We start from the raw sequence: 26,980 nt of genomic DNA on the forward strand, positions 1-26,980 counted from the left end.
GTGTAGTACTTAATAATGCCTTAGGATGGCTCGATATTTCTCTGCTTTTGCTACTACTCAGGAGATTTTAATGGTTTTAATTTGAAAATATGTTAAAAAAGTATCTTATAAAGAGAAAACTTTTCTAGAACATGGATAAATGGCTATAATGAGAACTACAAAGGTTCACCCAAAATATAATTTAAGCAATCGCTTTGACACACTAGATATTCAAAAGGGTGCAATTGAATTCTAAAAGATGCCGTATTTTAAAATAATTGTTCCTTGTTAAATCACTCTGTTGTCTTTATGAACGTCGACATTATTTTAAAATCTGTAATTCATATCCACTTTTTATATTCGATAACTAATCACATCTACTACAGTTAATACAGGAGTTACTGGAATTAGTGCTATTTAGGGGTAGATCTCTTTGTAAAAATCAACACTTTAGTGAATTCGAACAATAAATTAATAATACTCTTTCACTTTCCCCAATAAGCCCGCAATCATCGTTCCACGTATTTCAACTATTAACACATGTATTTATTACAATGAGGTTTTATTGTTTGCAACTGTACAATTGTATTTTCGATAACATTGTTTTATCATGGCCTTATTACAGTAAAAAGCTCTTGACACGGGCTGAATCAGTTGGTTATGATATTCAGTAATTTTCTAATTTCTTTAGTTAACTGAATTAGTGCAATCACTACAGATTCTTACAATTCAAGACGTAATAACCAGAGTGCGCTATCCGCAGTTTTTGTAAATTCTCATATTATTATTTTAAATGGTTAATAAAATAAATATTTGAGTATGTCTTTGACTATTTTGATGATTTATACAATCCCTAAAAATAGTGTAAGGTAAATTTAGTTATATATGCAAAATTTAGCACAAAGTGGGTATAAGATGGTTATATGTGGAAACCGTTGATAAAAAATTTGGTTTTCAGCAATAAAAAGAAGTAAGTTTTTTGTTTGAATAATGTTTATTTTTTGTGTGAATTGTTGTAAAAATGAGTGAAACATTAACTAATTGGTGGTTGTAATGATCATTTTGAAAGCAGTTCTTCAGAACATAATAGCAGTGGCGAAGAAAACATCTAACCTACGAACAAATGTAAGTAAAATATAACACATTTAAAGCTAAAAGGCGACTTTTCAATGATTGTGGCTCAAGTTATGAAAACCTTTATGATAACCACATTCTAGTGATAAATAAAAATGTTCTAAAACGGAGGTATCATTTACCGAAAGTAGTAATTTGAATTACAAACGTTGTCATTCCATGCAATTTTGTTAGCTTGCCTTAAAGTATCAAGCAACGATCTATTATGTATTAGCTAGAAAACAAGCCATACACCAGGTGAATCGATGATCGATGATGAATTTAAGTTTATAACAGACCAGAAAGCTAACCGACTAAGAAGGATATCTAAGGATAATCTTCAACATCTCGTCTACCAAACTCAATTTCACAACTGACTAATGTACCGGTATAGTGCTGGAGTTGTACACTAGAAAAAAATTACGTCACAAAAAGTAGTAGACCTCAAATAAATTTGATGTTTTCAATTATAAACAAAAACTTTCTGGAACTATTTTTTTACTACATTTTTAGAGTCCAATGTTCAATCTGTGTGTAATTCATGTGTAAAATAGTGATAAGAAATTGTGTGTTGCTTTAATAATAATAAATTACATGTTTTATGGAAGAAAAAAGTAATAAGTACGTTTTCACTATACGTAACTACTAAAATTACTATTTTAACAATTATACCACAGAGAGTAAAACTTAAACATTACCTCTTGTAAAATATGAAAAACTGTAGATAGAACCCTTTGGTTCGTACGTCTCTAATTGCATATTTAGTTTTACACCGATAGCTCTGGAACATTGTGCAGTTTAACAGGAAAAGTAATGTGTACAGTTGTGATGTTGTGTATAATAATAACTCTAGATGATGTGTTACTTTAAGTCGTTGTGCTATAGCCATCACATGATCACATCTACGCAACTGCCCACTTAAATATAGACTTGATGCAACAGTCATATTCCACCGATATTGTAAAATATTGACATCCCCGTTACATACTTCAAACTTGCTCATTATGTTTATCATAGTTCAAACATTACGTAACCTCACAATCCAGTTGCATAAGGCATAAAACTGATGGGTCTTGTAAAACATTTTCTTGGTAAATAAAGAATAATGGGTGTTGTCCAGGTTTTAATTGTTGAGTCAGTTACCTGATGAAAATTCTACTGAATAATAACAATTCAACTCTTATGCCAGTCCAACTGATTATATAAATGCACTATTACACTGATATTTCGTTTATATGAATATAAAAAACCATAATTCTGCATTTTAATTATTCTAAAATAAAAAACTAATAAGTATTCTTCCTTCGTAAACAAAACAAATGAATGAACTCTTTATTTTTTCACCAAATTTACTACTACTACTACTACTATCTTCTCGTCTTAGATTAAACGCGATTTAAGACCACGTCTTCTAGTTTTAGATTAAACCCAGTTTAAGACCATATCGTTTCGTTTAAGATTAAATCCGGTCTCACAATTGCTTTGCATAATATAAAAATACGATATAAGTAAAAATTTTGAAGTTATAATTAGACCATTAAGTAAATTTAATTAAATTTGCCCTGACCTACAAAATATAAAATTTTGTAGTATTTTTCTGTAATCAGTTTACAAATATTTTTTATTATACATTACAAAAGGTTTGAACTAGTAATGTATTTGTAATTTTAGTAGTCTTATGAATAATTTTTAATGTACTTTCAATGCATGGCTTAAAATTTAACTATGTATCTAACTTCCTGTCAAGTCTGCCGAAATTAAAGAAACAAAGAAAAAATGTATGTGGCATTTTACTCTTTAATTAAAAATATAAAATTCATACTTTTTGATTATGTTAATATAATAGCAATACGAAATTGTTAAGTTAGATCGTTGGACAAAATTAGAGTATCTTAGAAAGGAATTATATAAATTCTGTTTTCAATACAGTATTGTCAGCCATTACACTTCTACAATTAAAGCAGTTGCACGAACTGTCGTAAAAATAATTGTTTTATGTTATGATAGTGTTATTTATTTAGCACAAGTAACATTCCATAATTGTTTCGGTTAGTATATAATAGATCGGAAACATCGTATATTGGACAGTAGAGATATTGGCGGAATTATCAAGGAGTCTAGAGACTATTATAAGACGTAATAAAACAGAAGAAAGAGCAGTTAGCAGTTATTGATCAAATGGGGCAGTTTCACATGGGCTGTGTGTACCCACATTACAGCTCCATGTCTCAATATCGCTTCAGTATTGTTTCTTGATCAGATTTTATTTGTTCTGGAGGATGATATTATTGAAATGGCTTATTGGAATTTATTTTAAAATACTGAGTTTCTTTAGTTGTGTAGCACCTGTGTGTTTATGCAGGCATATTTTTCAATTAAAGTAGTACAATTGCTGGAACTAAAATGCGTAATGTTACTATCAAATGTTGGACTACAGATAAGCGAATATCGATAATAAGTAAATAACATATATGCAATAGTAGATAATAAATCACGAAACATTTTTAGAATTAAACTACACAAAATGCTGCACAGACACAATATAAATGAACTAGACTGGCAGTAATATTGAATCCCACTCATCATGAGAAGTAATTTTTAATGCCTTCACCTTAATCATTGTTGAATAGAAATATTTTTTTTTATATTAGCTCAGATTATAGCACTCCCAAAGCAATCGAAAACTCAATGTATCATGCTGACATTATTTGAAAGTTGGGGGTAAACAGGGCATGTAGAATATGCTATTGTGTTCTCCTGGATGGATTTTTTCGTGTAGCTGGATATGTCTTATATAGAAATAAAAGACGTTTACGTAGGTTGTTAAGACATGTATTGAGATTTAGATATCATATTTTTACTTTGCCACTGCCATGGCTATTAATAAGGTTTTCTTGTTCAAACGCATCCAGGAAATTGCTATCACATTTAAATGTTGAAATATTTGGTCTCATTTGGGCCTCCGTCTACAGGCAACAAGCATTTAACAAACACTGAAGACGGCTCTACACTCCACTGCGAGGCCAAAGTATTTCAAATTTGAAATTTAATATCAATTGTCAACGTGGTTCGATCCAGAACGCTTTTATTATAGTTATGGATTGGGATGATTTACTCTACACTAACAGATAACACATTACTTTGATAGTAAAAGAAGAATCTAGGACTTACTATTCCTTTCCTAGATTTGTGCTTTCTAGGTCTAAGATGTAAACTTGGTTGAAGTAGCCTACAGCTGCTTTTGTCAAATCATCACATTCAGGGTTAGAATCAATCAGACTGTATAACATTGCTCACAATTTATCGTACTAAAGTGGAGACTATGGGAGATACAGCTTCGTCCCCTTAACGATAAGCTTCCCGATGTAGAGAAATATGCAGGCAGACCTTTATCTAAGCCTGGTTACAATTCTACTCTTACAAACTGAAAAGTTAGAGGCGTATTTAGATTTTGCACAAATGACAGATTCCCAAAACTTGTAAAGATATAAGAACAAAAAATAAATTTTACTAGGGCCCACAATAGAACCACACGAGTGATAAAAGTAGACGCACAACCTGATCCTGCCCACTAGTTTTCATAGTCATACTGGACATCTTTTTCCAAACCTCATTTGAAGAGCTATAGATGATTTCCGTAAGCAGTGAAGAAATGGGAACCAAACTTCACGCTTTGGACGACCGGACTCCACCATTGTCTAAAACTAGAACTCCATAAACAAGGCAACACTTTATTATTTGACACTTTCGCAAGATGTACTAATCATTTGGCCTCAAATATTATATTTATCAAACAGGCTAAGTGAGATAACTTTATGAAGCACTTGCAAAGACACTTTGTCTCATTATCTCATTCATATAACATACTTCTTCAATAATACTAACGAAATGACCAAATCCTTCACTAATGCCAAAAAAGCAAATATATGGATACAAATGGAAGAAAATTTCTGAATACGTATTAAATTATAAACTTCCCATGCAAATTACCACTGAGTTTTTAACCTTTCATAAAACATAATAAATACAGTGATATAAAGACACAAGATATAAGGGTATGAGCGGTATGAGGATATGACATACAGAGGTCAAAAGTTCAAGTGATACAGGAAGAGAGCAGTAAGAGCAAGAGCTCAGACAACTGTACGTACTACTTTATGTCAGGAAGTAGTAGGTAAGTAGTAAGTATACTACTATTATATAAGTAGGTCTACTATACAGAGTGTAAAGTAACGCCTGGATATATTCCAAACGGATTGAGATATCTAAGTAAAATCTTAGCCATACCTATTAAAAGACTTTTATGAACTTTCTGATGGATAAAAATATTGCCCCCATTTGAAAAGAGGGTTAGAAGGGGGTCACTTTAAATTTTCAAATTTTAAACCTTATCTTGTTACATATGATTTGAAAGGAAAATTCAAAAGAAACACAATGACATGAACAAAACATCTCTACGACGATCTAGCAAAAGTTATGGGCAAACAACTCCATACATCTAAGAGAGTAGGCCTTTTTTGAATTACCTTTCAAATGACATGTCATAAGATAGAGGTTGCGAAATGGAAATTTACAGTGACCCCCTCTACTTTCCATTTTCAAAGAGGGGCAATATTTTTATCCATCAAAAAGTTTATATAAGTATTTTAATATGTTTGGGTGCAATTTTACATCGATATCTCAATCCGTTTGGTATATCCAGGCGCATCAGGACTTAATTTACAACCCTGTATGTTTTGTGATTGTGTTTCTGAATAATTTATAATTACATCATGGAGCTTGACTAGCCTTATACAGCGTCTTACGATGATCACACTGATAGAATCGGTTAACGAATTGGAAGTGAAGTGATAAACCTAAAGATCGGTGAATAAACACAGCATCAGGCCGTTAAAGGTCCTCTACCTTTCGTCCAGAACTTTCTGGAATCAGAGTGGTCATTCTCTTAGACTCAAAAAACAAGAGGACATATTGAGCGCAACACAAAAGTAACCTTCTGGCTTTCAATTTCAGAGCCAATATTACAGGTCTAAAGAGTTAAAACAGCATCTGTGCCAAGCAAAACAAAAGCTATTATAACGAAACATCTTAGGGAAGATGAGCATTCGCCTCTCAGAGACATCGTTGACCTTCTTTCATGAAGCTCACGGCGTACTCTCGAACCAAGAGAGTACGCCGTAGAGAGTATTACGTACGTAATACGAGTATTACGTACGCCAAAAGAGTATTCTGCTCAACTCTGCAGTTATAAGAATATGCACAAAGAATCATCTCCTTGTGAAGAAGCGCCATTTCACTCAGAAGAGTATGCTATATATCAAAAGCTGTGTGGGCAGCAATAAACAAGGAGAGAAGATCTATAAGTACAGAAAGGCCTCAAGAGCTGTCCAATGTAATTGGAGAAAACATAACTGCCTCCTTAAAAATGGCAGACTTTTTAAGTGATGGATTTACAAAAATAGCCGACAAAACCCTCAAATACAATCTAAAATTAAACAGAATTACAAAAACACCACACTATGGGGTTCAAAACTTGTGTCTGTACCCTGCTACAGTAATTAAAATAAAAAGAGTCAGCTGGAATATATGAGGCGTCATCTAAGATCAAGAAAAGGTAATGAGATTGCCTACCCATTGACTTTTCTCATCAAAACGTCATTTAAGGAAAGAAAATTTCCATCGCAGCTGATGGAGGCTGATGTGGTAAACAATTGCACAATATCACTGATATAAAATCTTTCTAAGGTGATTGAGAAGGTGGCACTGTCTCGACTCATTAACCACTTTTCTGAATACGACCTTCTCACACAAAACATCAGCATGGCATTATTAAATCCTGATCCACGACTTCTACTGTTATAATTTTAGTGGAGTTTATAATTGATCAACTGGAAGCTGTCAACACTACTACTTTTATTCTACTGTATTTCAGCAAGGCATTTGATTGTCTGGACCATACTCAACTTTTAGTAAAACTGGAGGCAATTGGTATCAAAGGAATTACAGCTTGATGGTTTAGGAGCTATCTGCCAGACAGGTAACATGTGGCTGAACACACAAAAAAGGATTTACCCGATTCTAAAAATGTCCAAAGCTATTCCAATTTTAAGAAGTGGGCCACAGGGATCTATGCTGGGCCCTGTTCTGTTTATCTTATTTAAAAATTACTTTTCCACTTAATTGGACGAATATACAACGACCATTATGTATCTGTATACAATACAGCTCTAATTCTCAATGACAACACACCTAATACCCTGGAAGATTCAAGTCACATTGCAACAGGGGTCGCTGTACAGTACTGCCACATTAACAGTCTTGAGGTAAACAAGGTCAAATCTAAGCAGCTTGTCTTGAGACGCAAAAACGAAGAAGTGGGATTGGTACCATATCTTGTGGATGAAGTTAAAAGGCTTTATTAGGCTCAATATCATCTCTTTTGTTTCTCTTATCTGTATGTACATTGTAACAACTCAAGCCCTCATATATACAGGTATAACATGCGGGCTCAACAGAGACCTGCATACATATAAAACACTATGGTCTGCATACTTCAATTTACCAGCACACAGAATGGCACTGTACTCTGAAAAGCCATCTTTCATGGGAGTTAAGCTATTCAACATCCTACCTAAAGAAATCAAACTAGAAGAAGAGAGCGTCGCATTCAAGAGGGGGCTGAGTAAGTGGTTAGTGAAGTACCCATTTAAACCATGGATGAATTAACAAACTAAAGAACCCAGTGGAATTTGGAGGCGTGTTCGTCTGGCTGAATTTGAACTGTACTTTTCCTGACTTAATTCTATAATATTTTGATGTCATTTCAATTCTCAAAGAATGGACAAATAAAGATATATTGTCTATGTCTATTCACAAGGTGACGTTCCGCAAATATTAGGAATGGCAATATGATCTTCACTACCAATGCCTTGGTGATATTAGAGGTAGCGTGAAATTAGCGCAGCGTTGTAATATTCACAAAACAGCGATAGACAAAGTAACGTAGGCACGATTTAATTACGTTTTTCTCCAAAAGTGCTGAGCTAAGATATTATTTAGATTAATAAAAAGAACCTTATCAGCTAGAATTCCTCATGGGTCAACGATCTCAGAGAAACGACCCACGACATCTCCAATGCACTGGTAACCAGCTGGGTTAAGATTTCATGGCTGGTTAATAAATGGATGCATGCTTCGCCATAATATTTATAGGAGGATAGTCTCTGTCTTAGTGCACATTCAAAAGATGTCCAAATACTAATAAAAGATGTCAATGTCAAAGGGTGAGGGCAGGTTTATGTTCGCAATGCTGATGTAAGGATCATTTTCTCACAATTATTAGGCTTATATGGGTTTGAAATTTTTTTAAAGTTGTTTATTACTCCTTCAGACATGCTGAGTTTTTTCACTGGTAATTAAAATGGTCAAATAATAATCTTTTTATAAATTTAGAAAATACACATTTTAGTTTTAAATTTGAAAAAAAAGATATTTTTAAAAACTCAGTGTGTAAGTGATAAAAAGAGTACTCTGTATAGTGAAGACTTTGTAAAACCTTTCAAACCAACTCGTACTATATTCTTATAAACGATCCTTATGTGTGAATCTAAAACATTACATTTATTCACTTACATCAATAGATCCATGATTTATAAGCAGTACATTGATTGTATTCCGATTCTAACGTCTTCTCTTAAGCTTGACCTATCGTCTTACTGCTTTTTCATATTCTTGAACAGCATTTTCTACTTTACAAATACGTTCTGCATCAAAAAATGTCCTCAGTCATGGTTGATGTCCAATAAAGTCAAATATTTTGCACTTGGTGATATTTCAATCGTTAATTAAACAGTTTTACTGATTCGAATACTCCAAACTCTACAGTTCTGATTGTCACAAAATTTTTCTTTGGAAACCTATTACATGACATTGTTCAAACTTTCGTTGAAATTTTGAGTTTTACGATAAAGGCTTTTTCTCGACAAATCTGTCGTAAACAGTGCTTTGAATATTGGTTTAATCTTTTCTATAATGGGTTCAGGTAAATTGCTATTGTTTTCAAAACGCCTATTTTATCTTCAGCTATTGCAACGTTGAATTTGCACCTGTATCTCCCATCTTAAGGGCAAAGGCCATGTTGATAAACTCGATAGATATCTGATCAGAGCAGATTTCAAAATTTAATATCATTGTGAAATAATGATTATGCCTACATGTAATATAAATGAACGTGATCACAAATGTTTAAAAAAATATTGTTTTCTTCTCCGACTCCCCTTCACCTGAATTAATTTATCTTGCAATTGTGGCAATAGCATTTTTGTATAAATTCTTGACTGGTCTGTAATAACATCGTCTCAATAACTTGAATATTGATGTAATTTATAGAATATCATGCATTCAGCTCAGGCAAAAAATGCTGAGTTAATATTTATTTACACAAATATTATGACCGATATAAAAGAATTTAAAGAATAAGGTAGATTCGAGCTTATCCTAAACTCAAATATATGACCGTTATAATATATAATATTAAAGCGATAAAACACCAGCCAAACTGTAAACATATTCAATGAAATTAGCTAATCCTGGAAAAACGTGTGACTATTAGAGCTTATAGGGAAAAGCAACTACCTCCCTCTGGACAACATAACATGGTAATCCTGACCATGGAAATGTATTTTGAAATAACTTTAGAGCACTAGGTTAACACCCAAACATATTTAAAGATGTTCTGCACAACGCTAGCAAAACGGTTAATTCGAACAGACATTGTGAATGTTGAAACCTTCTTCTCCTAGAAGATTAGGTATAACTCCTACAGGAAAACAATAATATTATGAGGCATTTTTAATTTTCAACATTGCACTGTCTATTCACACAACACAGAAAGTCCTGGCGGTAAACTTGAGAGCAACCGGGGGCAGTGGGTGTGCAGCTTCCTCCTCCTACATGATTTATCGTGGACATTATAAAGATGGAGACAAATGATATGACACACATTTGAGCTGGGGTTACAACGTCGGTTCAGCACATTTAAAACTCCTTGATCTTCCCTTTGTTTCCTCCAACTTCATTATTCTTTCATTAAGTAACTCTTAATTCTCTTGTTATATCAGACGTATTACGTGATTGGTATTATATGAAATTCGTAGTTTGTCCTATTTGGAGTATATAATAACCTGTATATTATATAATAAGACCCTCTTTACCTAAGACTACCGATATGTTACTATCCGTTAAATATTTTATATACACTGTAAAAAGTTGACGTTAATTAAATGCCTACACTTTTATAATACATATGATATTTGTATGTTTTGTAATAAATATAGTTCTTCCTAAGGGAATGTAAAAATATTACTATAATGCTCTCGACTGAAACGTAGAAAAACTATTTGGAAATAAAATACGAATTTTGCACCTTGTAACACAATAGCTACCTACACAATACTATATTTAAAGAATGATTGCACTTAATAAGTTTAAAGAGTAAGCATTACATTACTTTAGTTGGTTCTTTATTTATGCTAGTTTATCCGGGTATTTGTTTAACAATACTGGATAATAGAGGGATGCCCTGTGGTCCGAAAAGAAAAACATGTCATATAGAATAGATTAGGTATTGTGTATATTATGGCAATTCCTAAATGACTATTATTAAATATGTAGACGTTGAAACCCGCTGTTTATAAATGGACATTAATATAGTGCATATAAAATATTATAACCAATTTTAACTTTTCGCTATTTCTTCTGAGTAAGAAATCTTTCACGGAGTTATTTATTACTCATAACCACACAGCACAATAATGATGGCATGTTGCGTAACGTAGAACCCGTTATACAACAGGTCTTCGTCACAGAGTGAAATTTGTTATACAGACTATCAAGGTGCTAGACATTTTTAAAGTCTGATCAAATCAAGTCAAGGTCTTTGTTGAAAAGAATAATTAACACTCATGTGCAAACGTCATTTAGAACTAAGTGTTTTCTGATTAAATTTCTTATACAAATTATTACTCAGGTTATGAACAAAATTGTTACATCAGATGGTTACGCAGATCGATAACTTCAATTCAATCAAAACCTTTCAAAAATATATGTTAAGTAAATTATGTACAGGAAATAAATTTATTGCAAAACATAATGTTTGATAGCAACTATAATTATTTACAAATAAATGAAGTGAATACAAACGTATGGTTCAGAATAACAAAATAAGTAAAGTACAAATAAAAGAAGTCATTGAAAGCATGCGGTTTAGAATACGCGTAAATCATATGTATCAACACACTTGGGGTGCCATGATAACTTTTGAAAACCCGAAACAAATTCGTTAAATACAGTACCTTTAAAAATCGCCATATATATATATATATATATATATATATATATATATATATATATATATATATATATATATATATATATATAATTGTGAAATATAATTTAATATGGTGAAAAAAAACTATTTTTTGTAATATCATAACATTCTTAGCAGACTATCAGTTTTTGCTTTGAATTACACGAATATCCAATAATGAATGAAATTTAACATAGTACTTCATGTCAGACATACGGAGGGTCTAGGTCAGATGTCCTGTAAGTAGGATTTTGCTTTGATAATAGTTAGATAAGAAATTAAACTGTGTAACTATTGTCAATACACACTGTGTTTTTATTTTGTTTTAGCAGCATATGTTATATTTTATACACGCTTGATGGCTTGATGTTGAAATATTCCGTTATTGAAATAGGATTTACTAGCAAAAAACTGTAAACCCGTTTTTTAACGTTATGAATCGAATGTTTCAGCTACCCGGTAGTTTATGTAGGACCAGTTTTATTAATAACCCATAAGTAGCTTGTAGCGTGCTACTGCTCCGTTAATCTCTTGGAGAACTGTAAATCTCCTAGGCCGAGTGCGGATTTGTCGGGGCAACTGCCGTACCCGCCGCGCCCAGAGCCCGCCACAAGTCGCTATAAAATACGGACTCGCGATGGAGCCCGAGATGCAACATTATAGTCCGATGCCCGATTATACCGTGCCGCCATATAATATCTCAGTGCCCTCGGTCCCGGCCCGGTCTGTTTATTTACAACCGGCGAGTGGGTGTCCGAGGTAATAGAGTGCTCGCCGTCCTTTCACTCGCGAGTTACTGCTCGCCTGAGCACGCTTTAGCATATCACTGGGCGCATCTGCACCGCGGCCTAATTGTGCTTACTTATGTCAAACGCGGAATCTAGTGTGCTCTTTACTTGAGCCTGTTCTGTGGAAACATTACGCTACTCAGACCCCACGGTAACGCGAGTGGGTATCCGAGGTAGCAGAGTGCTCGCCGTCCTTTCACTCGCGAGTTACTGCTCGCCTGAGCTCGCTTTAGCATACTATCACTGGGCGCATCTGCAACGCGGCCTAATTGTGCTTACTTATGTCAAACGCGGAATCTAGTGTGCTCTTTACTTGAGCCTGTTCTGTGGAAACATTACGCTACTCAGACCCCACGGTAACGCGAGTGGGTATCCGAGGTAACAGAGTGCTCGCCGTCCTTTCACTCGCGAGTTACTGCTCGCCTGAGCACGCTTTAGCATATCACTGGGCGCATCTGCACCGCGGCCTAATTGTGCTTACTTATGTCAAACGCGGAATCTAGTGTGCTCTTTACTTGAGCCTGTTCTGTGGAAACATTACGCTACTCAGACCCCACGGTAACGCGAGTGGGTATCCGAGGTAACAGAGTGCTCGCCGTCCTTTCACTCGCGAGTTACTGCTCGCCTGAGCACGCTTTAGCATATCACTGGGCGCATCTGCAACGCGGCCTAATTGTGCTTACTTATGTCAAACGCGGAATCTAGTGTGCTCTTTACTTGAGCCTGTTCTGTGGAAACATTACGCTACTCAGACCCCACGGTAACGCGAGTGGGTATCCGAGGTAACAGAGTGCTCGCCGTCCTTTCACTCGCGAGTTACTGCTCGCCTGAGCTCGCTTTAGCATACTATCACTGGGCGCATCTGCAACGCGGCCTAATTGTGCTTACTTATGTTAAACCCGAGTACCGGTGTGCTCTTTACGTGACATTGTCCTGTGGGAACATTACGCTGCTCAGAACCCGCGATCAAGATAATACGTGTTAAAACGGAATTAACGTTTCATGGTATGAGTCTTAGGAGAAATCAGCACAGTAAGTTGTGATGGTCTTTTGTAGGCAAGTATCATACTTTCACTTAGAAGAACAATGATAATGGTGTGAAGGTGTAATGTTGACCACGTAATAGTGGTAGACTAAACTGTTATAACATACCCTCAGCTTTACGTACAACTACATGTCAGTTCTGTACTTGATCGAGGCTTGGTGTTGGCTACAAAACTAACTTGGTGTTGGTAACTAAATAATAAATCTTTAATTCTTTGTAATTAAACATTGCAATAAGACTAAAGAGTTACATGGGACGTATCTCAAGTTCTATAACACTTCATTGTTCTTCAAGTTATAACACTTCAAGTTCTATAGCACAAAATTGTGCTCTTACTACATAACTAGATGTTAGAGAGACAAAACAACAGCACTGAAAATTTAAATAAATTTAGAAACCTATATGTACAATATTGGTTAATATAACTTAATACAAAGACTGCTACAGAACAGTTGTAACTTCAGTAACTAACTAACACTACAGGAATACTTGTCTTCATTTATTGTGTTAAATGATTTTTAAACCGGTTACTATATGAAAATTAAAAAATTATCAAATATCAAGAAACATATAAAAAGTTTCTATCTTACCCACCAACGTCATAATGCCATAAACACATAATTATGTAGTTAAATGAGTTAGTTAATATTGTTGAAACAGCATAATAAGCATTGACTTATGGAACGCATTTCTACGCATATATATTGAATTTTTTATCAAATTTGATAATAGGAATAAAAAGAACCAAACAAAAGACTCTCGTAATGTTATTTGATGATAAAAAATTAAATTGTTGTATATAGTTTTAAGGGGGTTTCCTTGGGATGGAACTTAACTAGGATGAGCAGTTTAGTTCAAAGGTGGATAAAAACAGGCGTATCAGTATGGTAGATAATTAGATTTAAAGCCCTGTGTGTATATATGTTAAATAATGTTGCCAGTAAAATTTCACAACAATCATTATGGATTATTTCAATTTACTACAACAAATTTACTTATTTCTTACAAAATACAATATTTTAGACTTTAATTCTAGCTCTATACTGTTCATTGTTAGAATGGCAATGTGTCAAAGAAACAGAAGACCCGACGATCTGATCGTTTGTTCCTTTCAACAAGAAAGACGCCACCGTTAATACTTTGTTATTACGATAAAGATGTAGAAAGTTAGAATTAAAAAGCATTCAAGGGACAGGCGGCTGGTGGCAGGGGGCGGAACGGCTATCCGCAGCGGCGCCTCCGCTCCCTAATGATGACGAATTGACGGCCAGCCGTAATTTAAGGCTCGGCTAGATTTTCATCTATAATTAGTGGCCATTAGGTACACAGCCAGACGTTTCATTTGTCCTTGCTGTTGTTTTAATGGCAATAAAATTAGACACGGCTGCTTTCTTCTAATGGGGCGAATGCTCGTTCCGAACTTCCTATTATAAAGATCACGATAACGTCGCGTCGCGTAGACTCCCGGAGCCTGCAGGTCACAGGTGAGTTCTGTTGAGTCCACCTGCAGTAATGCCATCATAGCACCCAAGTCCCTATTACATCGATAACGATAGCGTCGCGTCGCGTAGATTCCCAGAGCTTACAAGCCACAGGTGCCTTCTGTTGAGTCCTCATGTAGTAATGCCATCACAGCACCCAAATTCCTATTACAGGGATAACGATAGCGTCGCATCGCGTAGACTCCCGGAGCCTGCAGGTCACAGGTGAGTTCTGTTGAGTCCACCTGCAGTAATGCCATCACAGCACCCAAATTCCTATTACAGGGATAACGATAACGGCGCGTCGCGTAGACTCCCGGAGCCTGCAAGCTACAGGTGCCTTCTGTTGAGTCCACCTGCAGTAATGCCATCACAGCACCCAAATTTCTATTACATCGATAACGATAACGGCGCGTCGTCGCGTAGACTCCCAGAGCTTACAAGCCACAGGTGCCTTCTGTTGAGTCCTCATGTAGTAATGCCATCACAGCACCCAAATTCCTATTACAGGGATAACGATAACGGCGCGTCGCGTAGACTCCCGGAGCCTGCAGGTCGCACAGGTGCCTTCTGTTGAGTCCACCTGCAGTAATGCCATCATAGCACCCAAGTTCCTATTACAGAGATAACGATAACGGCGCGTCGCGTAGACTCCCGGAGATTGCAAGCCACAGGTGCCTTCTGTTGAGTCCACCTGCAGTAATGCCATCACAGCACCCAAATTCCTATTACAGAGATAACGATAACGGCGCGTCGCGTAGACTCCCGGAGCCTGCAAGGTCGCAGATGAGTTCTGTTGAGTCCACCTGCAGTAATGCCATCATAGCACTCAAGTTCCTATTACAGCGACAACGATAAGCGTCGCATCGCGTAGACTCCCGGAGATTGCAAGCCACAGGTGCCTTCTGTTGAGTCCACCTGCAGTAATGCCATCACAGCACCCAAATTCCTATTACAGGGACAACGATAGCGGCGCGTCGCGTAGACTCCCGGAGATTGCAAGCCACAGGTGCCTTCTGTTGAGTCCACCTGCAGTAATGCCATCACAGCACCCAAGTTCATATTACAGCGAAAACGATAACGTCACGTCCCGTCGGGTAGACTTTCGGAGCCTGCAGGTCGCAGATGAGTTCTGTTTAGTCCACCTGCAGTAATGCATAATCATAGCACACAGGTTCCTATTACAGCGATAACGATAAAATCGATTCGCGTAGATATGAGTAATGATGAATATTTTAACGTGCATTACATAAGTGGTAAGCTTATATCTACATTCGCGATGTTTTAAATTCTTTCAATCTAAATTGGTCCGTGAATTCACCGACACGAGTGGACCGCTACGACGAGTACTGCCATCGACAATGTTGTCACAAACATTCCTGACATCACAGTCTCTGTTTTGGAACTCTGCAATCTCTGACCACTTTGCGCAGGGGGCCGTGATCCGTGGGTGCAAACTTGAAAGTCAAAATTCAAAATTTAAAATTGCAAGAGTGATTCGGCCCCAGAACATTCGCCACTTAAACGATGTTTTGGAAGCTGAGCCCTGGCAATTTTTGGATAACTCTGGAAGTGTCGATGACATGTATGCGGCATTCAGTGATAGTTTCAACTATTATCTGGATGTTGCTTGTCCGTTCAGAAGGACCCAAAGTCAATCACGCACCTAAAAAAGGCACGTGGTTGACAAAGGGAATTCTTGTATCTCGAGAAAAGCTTAAATTCTTTCACAAAAATTTTCATTGGAACCCAAAACGAACATTTCAAATTTTTTTTCAGAAATTACCGAAGGATTTATAAAAAAGTCATACGAGCTGCTAAAGCCTATGATGTTAATAAGGCCTTGGGTAACTGCGAAAACTTCTCGAAAAACAGCTTTGGAAAAATCATAAACGACTTTTCTCGTGATACACACCAGATAAAAAACACAAAAAAAAGAAATCGCAATTAAAATTGAAGACAAAATTGTTGAAAACCGAGCTCAAGTGGCAGACGAATTTAATAAATACTTCTCTTCCGTGGCTACAGTGGGTTCGGCATTAACTGAACCTCGGTTTCACGGAGGAGATGCTGTTGTATCGGTTGCATCCATTGGCCATGAACTCCTGTGTGTGAAGGGGGGAGGTTGCACGAGGTCATACAGGGACTCAACTCAAAAAAATCTTGTGACGCAAACGGGATGTCAGTGTGGCTACTCAAACACTGCTTTCAGGCATATATTGAGACCACTCACAAAATTGATCAACTTTTCTTTTGAAAAAGGAACCTTCCCATCACTTTTGAAGACATCCAAAGTCACTCCGATCTTCAAACAGGACGATCCTTGCCTTGCAAGCAAACTATCGTCCAATATCAATTCTTCCAGTCTTCAGCAAAATTTTTGAAAAAATTTTCTATGAAAAGCTTGCAAGCTTTCTAGAAAATAACAATATCCTAAATCCGGAACAATTTGGATTTAGGAAAACAGATCCACAATAGACGCGGGTGAACAATCTTTTGGACAATGTTGTCGATGGATTGGAAGGACGAGAACATGTGCTCAGTATATTCCTCGACCTATCCAAAGCGTTTGACTGTGTGCATCATGAAACACTATTGCTCCAGTTGGATAAATGCGGCGTTCGGGGGTCTCTCGCACTTATGGCTCACTTCTTACCTCAAGGATCGAGACCAGTGCGTTGAGGTATCGAACGTCGTCTCAAACAAAATTAAAATGAACCCATGGTGTCCCTCAGGGCTCCATCCTTGGGCCTCTTTTGTTCCTAGTTTACGTCTGCAGACTGAATTCAGTGATCCAGCATGGAAAACTGGTTCAGTATGCTGACGACACAACTCTCCTGTATCAAAAACAAATCAACTCAAGACCTGGAAATCACATCCTTCATGGAACTGAATGCATGCATTCAGTATTTTGCTGAATTGAACCTGAAAACAAATCATTCAAAAACAAATGTCATGTGTTTTAGCCTCCGACAAAATGATCACGAAAGTTCAGCCTGCCGTGTTTGTGGATGATGTGCTTTTAGAGGAAACTAACTCCACAAAGTTTCTGGGAATGTTCCTAGACAGAGGACTGACCTGGGCTGATCATGTTTGACAATGTATGTGCTAGAGTGGCCTCAGGCATATATGCCTTGCGGCACCTGGCAAAGTTCTGTTCCCCCAGAGTTCTGAAAATGGCATATTTCGGCCTGATTCATCCACACTTTGCGTATGATGGAGTGAGACTCTGGGGAGGTTGTGCCAAAAAACAAAATGGAAAGAGTTTTTCAAGCTCCAAAAAAAGGCAATCAGAATCATTGCAAATTTAAATTTACAGAGAGTCGTGTAGGGAATCTTTCAGGGAGTTAGAATTGCTGACTTTGCCCTGCCTTTATGTTCTGGAGGTGATCATGTACTGCAAATCAAAGTGTGATTTGGTTCGTGGCGGTAGCGTTCACCACTATGAGACGAGAGGCAGGGGACAACTTCCCGAACTCGGCAATACAGACTGACATTATCACAACATCTCCCTCAACAAGTTGGTGTCAGACTAATAAACAAGCTCCCTGAAAGTGTCAAACTTTCCGCCAATCAACATCAATTCAAAAACTCGTCTTAAACGCCTTTTGGTGTCCAAAGCGTTTTATTCTGTCGATGAATTCATGGTCAGCCGCTGGGATGTCTAAATCTAAATTTAACTTGGATCTGAAGTCAGTTTGAATGTGTTTGAGTGAATGCATGAATTGTAAGTATGAATGTGTTTTGAACGTCTAAGCCTGTGGTTTATCTTACTTACTTCTGACTTTTGCAATACAATGTCCCATTGTCAAAATGCAATAAAGAGATTGATTTGATTTGATTTGATTTGACATTATTTACTTATGGAATATGTGTCAGAATGTTTGTAGTTCGATCAAATAACTTTTATTCTTCTTTAAAACGTTTTATTATTTTATTAGTTTTTACGGTATTAATCTTTACAACCGCCTGCCATCTTGAAACGTGATGTAAAAATATAAATTTAAAATGTTTCTCTTAATTTGAGGTTATTAGAAAAACAATTGTACTAAATTTGTATATTCTTTGTTGATTTCTGAAATAAAATATGACAAGTAAAAACTACATACAGACAGACAGGCGGTAGCTTCAGTTGGTCAATGGAACAATAGCCTTACGTTTGTGTAGACATGGTTATTACGCACATAGAACGTAGTGAAATAAATTGCGTAAATTTTCCTGAAACATGAGCAATACTCGGGATTTGAACTGACCGTTTAAACATTGTTAACAAACAGTGAATATACAGGTTGAAGCCAGCGCAGTCGCTGGTCCAGCCTCCGTCCACAATATCGCGCTATCTCGTGCCACAATGGCAGGCATAACCTCCTAACCGCCCTCTTAATGAATCCATAAAACACCACTTTTATCAATTTTATATCCCGCCAGCCCACATTGCAAGATGACATCAACAACAAATGCCCCCATGACAGTGTGGATATCACTCCACGCCATGACGATTTATTGCAATCACTTTCGGTAATTATTTTTACGACTACGCGTCATTCTGGCGGGATCGTTAAACAAGGCCGAGTGAATAATGAGACCAATAAAGTAAAATAGAGAGTATCTGTTATTTTCACTAACACAATGTCATCTATCTGTTTAGTGTTTATCTAGTAGTGGTTTTCGAACGATAATCCGGGTTCAAAATAAATGGAACGTATCAAATACGAGTTACAATTTTTTTTAATCACTCCCCCATCTGGATATTTGAATTTGCCTACACAATGATTTAATTCATTTGATATTTTATATTTCACAGGTAGATAAGTAAAACAATAAATAAGTCAATCTTTTTACAGAAGAATAGTTGTAGAATTAGAATTTTTTAAATGATAGCTTGTTGATGTAGCTATACTGCACTAAAAGTAAAATATAAGTACCAAAATTTTGGATGATCATACCAAAAACCGTTTTAAGTAACAGTGCTTGTGGTTAAGAAGCTCTTCTTCAAAACTAATATAAGTGAAAAAGTAAAAGTATTATAAAATATTCATGAGAACCAATATAAGATAAATATTCCATTTGGTTGCAAATGTTCTTTTACAAAGAGGTTTATAAACTAATATTATATATTGCTTTTTGTTGTTATAGTAGGTAACCTATATAAATAAAATAAACATGAACTTACCCTCACATTTTTCCTCATAGTTCCAGGTTTGGTTTAACATTTTAGGGGAACCACAGTTTTTATGTTAAATAATTAAAAATTCTCATTATTTTTTTGTAGTTTATTTACCATCACTTTAGACAATTCAACAATATAATTGTCCTAAAAGTTTTATATATAATCTTTTTTAACATGGTTTGGAATATATAAATTAAACTATTAGTATTTTGTTTGAAACTGTACTTATTAAGACAAAATATGTGAAACAGTGAACAGATCTAGTTTTTTTAATTTTTTGACTAATCATTTAAAAATTGCATGCGCCAGGTGAATTTGAGAGCACCAATCTATAAATTTAACATTTGCTGCAGATTTAAAGATAAGATCCGAATGTGGGGACGATCATCTTGATTTTAACTTAGTAAAAATAATGTCAAATATCAAAAGACTTTCAGGTCGTTATCAGGTCATACAATCACTGGTTTCCCAAATTAAAGATTATGCATAATGCCCACGCATCCAAATGCTTTTTAGATTTTTTCGACATTTGTGTGGGCTGGCTATTCAAAAATAATCTCATACGTGGTTGTACTTTATAATTAATTTATTTGTGACATTATACACATTACAATAAAGTATACACTTCGGGGTGTGTATTAAACGTATTTAAAATGAGATAGCTCATTTATTTTTTGTCAACGATCAAAATTAAGAGTGTTAACGTGCTTGAGTTTAATATTTCTTTTACAGAGTAAAATTCAAGGTAATTTTCATACAGTCGAATCTTAAAACAGGTGTAGTGAAATTATTTTGACCTTTTCTATAAGATCAATATTAAACGTCATGCAGTTTTACGCCCTTATTTTTTATCGCAGCTTTATGGGAGATATATCATTTTAAAATAAAGCTAATAAAGATTTAAACAGTTTTAAAATTGTTTTAATGTATCCCTTTGAATATATGAAAGATGATTTATAAATGAGTTTGACATTTTTTCTGAACAACCCACAAAATATGGATAAAAACAAAAACCGTCTGGATGCGTATTAAACATGCATTTAAAATAAGATAGCTCCAGGATTTCCATTGCCTTAAATAAGGGAGGAAACGTGTTTCATGTTTAGCAATGTTGTGTACCGTTAGTTAGTTATATTTTATATAATGTAACATTTCACAAGCTAGTCAGCCAGTACAATTTAATATTATTTTTTTTATCCAATGTTCCGGAACTAAATTATCGGCGGAGTAACTTCCTAATTGGCATGCGTATGAATATTTTCTTCTTACCCTTTGTAGCAGCCCAACTACGTGACCGATTAGACCTCGCGCGCCTTGTCCGTAAGTAAAATTTATCTTTTCGTATTATTAAATTAGCCCTTTGATGCCAAGCATATAAAAATGAATGTAACGTAAAGTAAAGTTGTAAATAGTAAAGTAACTTACCCTTGAAGATCTTTTATTTGCTTGATTGGAATAGATACAAGTTGTGGCGTCGTCCTTCTGACGAGCACGTTGTTGTAATAAGTTTTTGTCTCATTAAATGGCTAATGCCGTCGCGAATTTGTTTTAGGCGAGCTCACGCGTCTCACGTATCTCACGTATTGTTTGAGTAGATGGCTACCACTTGCATAACTTGGACTCCTCTTCTAGTAATTACCGACTAGAAATAACCCTTAGACTACAGCTTCAACGTCTCGTGCCAAGACGCCGACATCCGGGTTGTGAGTCTACAAATTGCGAAGGGAAGTGAAATCTTAAAGTTTTATAAAGTAAAATATCGTAGGCATAATTCCATAGAACATTGGATATTTTAGGCCCACCTATTAGGTATAAATTTTTAGTTTTTGTACTCTAATTGGCAGCAACGTGGCAAGGCATACATATAATTTACCAACTAAAAGTGGTGCTTGTAAGTTTCGCTGATTAAATTGAACTTATAAGTAAACTTTGCAATTCGAGTATTTATTACTACGACCTCAGAAATCACTACCCCCATGTGTTATCGTCATTCGGTACAGTTGTTACGTAGTAAAAGTCAAGGTCGTTCCGTACAGCTGACTTTCAAGCTTGTTGTTGCCTATAAAAGACCGGTAACGGAGTTCATATGTGGTGTCCGAGCCGCAAAGTGAATAGAGTTAAACATTAGTCGTTAGCCTACGTGAAAAATGCCTCAAACTCTACACCCCCGTGCTTGCTTATTTTAAACGATTTTTCGTTATAATATTCAAAAACTTAAACTTCATGCAGATTTCATGTAAAAACAGTCACAATATAGGTACTAATAAGAGAACTGTGACAGTTTGAAGATTTTGTCCAAAAACAGTCTTTTGAGCTCAGCGAGTGAACGACGCGACGCAACCAACAATTAACTTAAAGAAAGTAGGTAGGACTCTCCAATAGTTCGTAATAGGCTTTTCAGTCCTACTAATGTTTTTTATTTTCTTCTACCAGATTGATTGTTGGTCAACGTACAATACAATAAAATTGTCTTAGAGTATTGCTTAGTCGTTAGTGTAATGTGTTGCTGAATAACCCGGGACGGAAAACGGCAGGTACAGGGCTGCCCTTAACCCTCTGCTCTCGTGAGTGTGGGAGTGCGTGCGTGCGAGGCGACTACCTGGCCTTCAGCTGCAATTCCTATTTGCTAATACTATAACATATATCAAGGAGAGAAGTTCCGACTAAGCGATATGAAAAATAACGAATACCCCCATAAAAGTAGAGAGATATCGGTTAAAATGGGGGTGATATGCGTTGTGTAGGTCTGCCTATCTATCATTGCCGACATTGCATCAACTCTGCCCGGACAACCTCTCGCCGATAACTCCCTATCAACACCAGCTTTCCCTCGTTTACACTCGTCCTATTTATTTCCGAAACGGCCGTAAACAAGCCGGTGACTGCAGAGCCGGAATATATTGATATACGACAATCGCGGAAACTTTATTCCCTCGACTTGTTGTTTTGCATAAAATAACAAATGTTACACAAGCACATCTTTATTACTTTAACAGCTGTAAATTTACCTTGCGACGGCTATGGAACAAACTGAATATGTTAATCAAAATATTATAATCTTAATAATTTAATAACGTACATGTTGTTTGATCTGAACTAATGATTGTACTTATACTGTTTAAATGTAACAAATGGGTTATACTAAATTGCAACCAGTCTGCTGCAGTAGAGACAAATGCACTTTAAAAAATAAAAATAATAACTGAATGATGAATGAAAAGAAAATAATTCTGAAACTGGAGGCGAGGGATTTAGGAGATTAGCCCTTGCATGCAATGTACTTATTTTTTTAGGAGGAGGAAAAGGTGTATTGACAAATATTTTAATTTGATTTGATTTTTGTGTAATACAATATTTAAATAAAAAATTAACTAAGTAGAACACCAAGGAACTAAAAGTAAAAAATAATTTTTATTTTTAAAAAGTTAAACAAGCCGATGACACATAAATTTTGGAAGGCGTTGCCAAATTTTAGGAAACACGTTCGAGGTACACAATACATTCCATAATTATACATTATATAAACATATTTCTCTTATTAAAGCCATTATACTTCAGGTTTATTATTAAAAACGGAAGGATTCCCACAGTTGTCATTCACATCCTAGCAATAACGAATGCAATAGTTAGTTACACTGTATTAGCCGTAATGCAGTGCATAATAAAGGTATTACACTGTGTATCTTTTATCAATTAACCTAGAACCAACAAGTATTGTCTCTGTTTAGCATATATATTATTCTATAGGAGAACCTACCAACTTTTGGTGAGGAGTACATTTCATCAACGCAATAAAGCTTGAGTTACTCTGAACTTTTGTTTCATATTATGTGAAACAGAGTCTCTAAAGGATCAGCTCTTAAAACCTTGACAATGTGAAAAACATCCTCACTCACATAGAAACATAGCGGTCATTAAAGCAAATCGCAATATCCACACTTCACAAACAAATTTGACATGTACTCCAAATTAGGTGCTACCCTAAAATATGAAGAATTTTTACATTGCGTTAGTGAATTCTATAGTATTTTATGAAACTAAATTCCTACTCAGTATACTAATCTTCACAACTGGGAAACGAAGGATAAAATATCACCTAGCAGTGTTGAAGGCTGTAATTTTAATTAATTTGATCACAATTTATGTACTACATCCGCTTTTCCATGTCACGTTATCAACTTATCCTTTAGTTGGAGCACTGATGTAGGCTGCGAAGCTTCCCACAGCAGATCTGAGGTAACATATGGTGCTTTAAAAAGTTCCTATCTCCAACCTCAAATCTATCTCACTGCTCCAACAAGGACGTTACTCCGGCGTTACTACTGTATGTACGACGATATGATCTCTCGCATTTGTGAGATAAGTTATGATCATTAGAAGAAAGTAAATCTTGGCATCGTGTTCCAGATTGTTGCTCCATACCAAATTTCAAAGGACTTCTCCAGGAACATTTTCTGAAAGCCTGATGTAGGTTAGTTCATTTTAAGACGCATTATTAATATTGTTTCAAATAGGATTTAATTTCTAAGCCAAACATGAATAACAATGGCTTTTTGCAATTCTGAGGCAATTTGTAATAATTCAGATGTATAAACAAAGTTGTAATAATAAAGAAAGCGGCTGTCCAGAAATTTACTTTGTTTGGCTTCTCTATTAAGTTCTATATGTAAAATTTTATTTCTTAGTCACATACGTGTTCAATCAAAAAATATAAATGTGGTACCACCTTTTGTTTCAAAACTAATCATACATAAATCAAAACAAACACAACAAACTAATTAAAAATTCATATTTTTATGATACGCCACAAATGGCAGCTGTTTTTTACACTTAAGCTGTTAAAAAGTGATTTTTTCGTTACCTTATACCAGATATCTGAAAATCAGCTGTCTATTTTTTCAGTGCGCTAACCTCAAACTTTATTATTAATTCAGTAGGATAAACAAACAAAACACAGCTGTTTTTAACACGTGAAGTAAACAGATATGTAGGGTTATTATTTAATGAAAACTAAATAAAACTATTACGTTTTTACAGTATGATAAAAACCGTTGTTCACCATAAGGAGCAACTAAGTCTTAGACTCCTAGTCGTATTTGCGACCTCAGCTTCGCCTCGTTTGCTCATCGAAAAAAACCGCTTTTGCTTATAGTGATGAATACTACTATTTTAATATATATTATGACCCTCAATGAACAGCCATAGCTTATAACGTCTATATTAGATTTTTATGCCAAAAAAATTTTCAAGCCCCTGCAATCAGTTGACTTTTAAGGTCTAGATATCGCTGGTCCATCCTTGAGCGACAAATTCATTAGTCTAGCTTTCACCACAGTCTGGAGAGTATATAGTCTGGTTCTATCTTTCTAGTAACGTCTTACATGACGTTTAGTCTGGTAAAATTTTCAACAAATTTACTTGTAACCATCCTCGTAATCTCAAAAGACTCGCAAATATTCTTGTAAACTCTTCCTGTAACAACCTGGAAGAAATGCTGCAGCCATGAGGCGGCACTTGAAAGCATATAGCCTAGCGGGTCGGACACCCACGTGCCGTATTTACATAGAGACTATAAACATGTGTCCATATCGCCACACCGCAGTCTGCTATTGTAATATACGGTTTGCCCAGGGCAGAACATAACTCACCTGAGCAGCTGGTCTCGGGGCCTCCAGATCGTGCAAATACAATTAGCACTCTTGCTCTAATTGCCCGCCAGTTATCGTTCGTGTAACTCCTCATAATTGACAGAAACACGATATTTAGCATTCATTTTAGATGTGAAATATGTGTGTTTGGGTTAGGTATATACGTATATTACCTGATATTACTTAGGATGTCAATAATTAATAGTAATTCTATTAGCAAATGTATGTACATAAGCAGAAGAATGTATAAGTAAATAATTGAATTTGAAATCAGCAATGCACTGAAGACTAGATATCCTATTTTGCATCTTGGAAGTGCACTCTGGAGCCTGCCAGTTTAAAGTTTCAACAGACTCAAAAAACGCCGAAAACATACGATCAAGGTTGGGGACATTCACCAACGTTGTCCAGACTACCAAAGATGTCCCTACTCCCTTGATATTGCAAGGCATTCAAAGAGCAGGTTTTCGATAGTTTACAGCGTCCTGCTCATTTCATTATGTACAGAGTGGATCGCACAAATATTGGTGATAATGAAGATGCTTCCTTATATGCTTATGTTCCGTAATCAGATCCACAACTTGAGAGGATAGCGATCTGCTTAAGCAGAGACACACCTACATTTACCCTTGTGGGGAAGGTGACTATAGAACAACCCCACTCATCCATAGACCTGGCTGTAATCTCTACCATTCCACAGGTTAAGTGTGAACTCGAGACATACACACTTAGAGAATACACACTTAGGTATTCCATATTACGATTATCCGATATTACTAGGTAGCCAAGGCCCTTTCATTTCCAAATACCCCTCATGACCAGATAAAAAAAACAAAAAGTGACTTTTTTTATCCTCCCGTGAGAAACATCTGATAACAATTCCAAAGAAGTTTGGAGTTAAACACACAATGCCTTCAATGCTGCCTGGCTATCTGTGAAAATATTGATCGTATTGCTCATCGTCCTGTGAAATAATCTACACCTAAATAGTTTTAACACATCTCAATATGGTTTTGAGAAATAACCATTAGAAAAAATTACATGCTTTTGTATATGAACAAGTAAATACAGTATTCTAGCTTTATAGGTCAAACATAACTGTTTATTACATATGACTTTTCCAAACAAGACATCAAAATGCAAAATGACAGACCCTGACCAGCAGAACACTATAAATACTTATAATACAATAATAACTGTACAATTTTTATGTATTAGTTTATTATAGCAATTATGGTAGAGTTAAAAAACTAAATGGTTAAATTATCTTTCTGTATTTTCTGAATGCATACAATATAATATTTTTAATTCTGTCTTTGAATATAATAAATACATCAAAAGTAGTTTATAAAAAATGTTTTAAATCCACACAGATTTTCAAAATAATACA

The sequence above is a fragment of the Homalodisca vitripennis genome, chromosome 5, assembly GCF_021130785.1.
Source record: "Homalodisca vitripennis isolate AUS2020 chromosome 5, UT_GWSS_2.1, whole genome shotgun sequence".
Lineage (NCBI taxonomy): Eukaryota > Metazoa > Arthropoda > Insecta > Hemiptera > Cicadellidae > Homalodisca > Homalodisca vitripennis.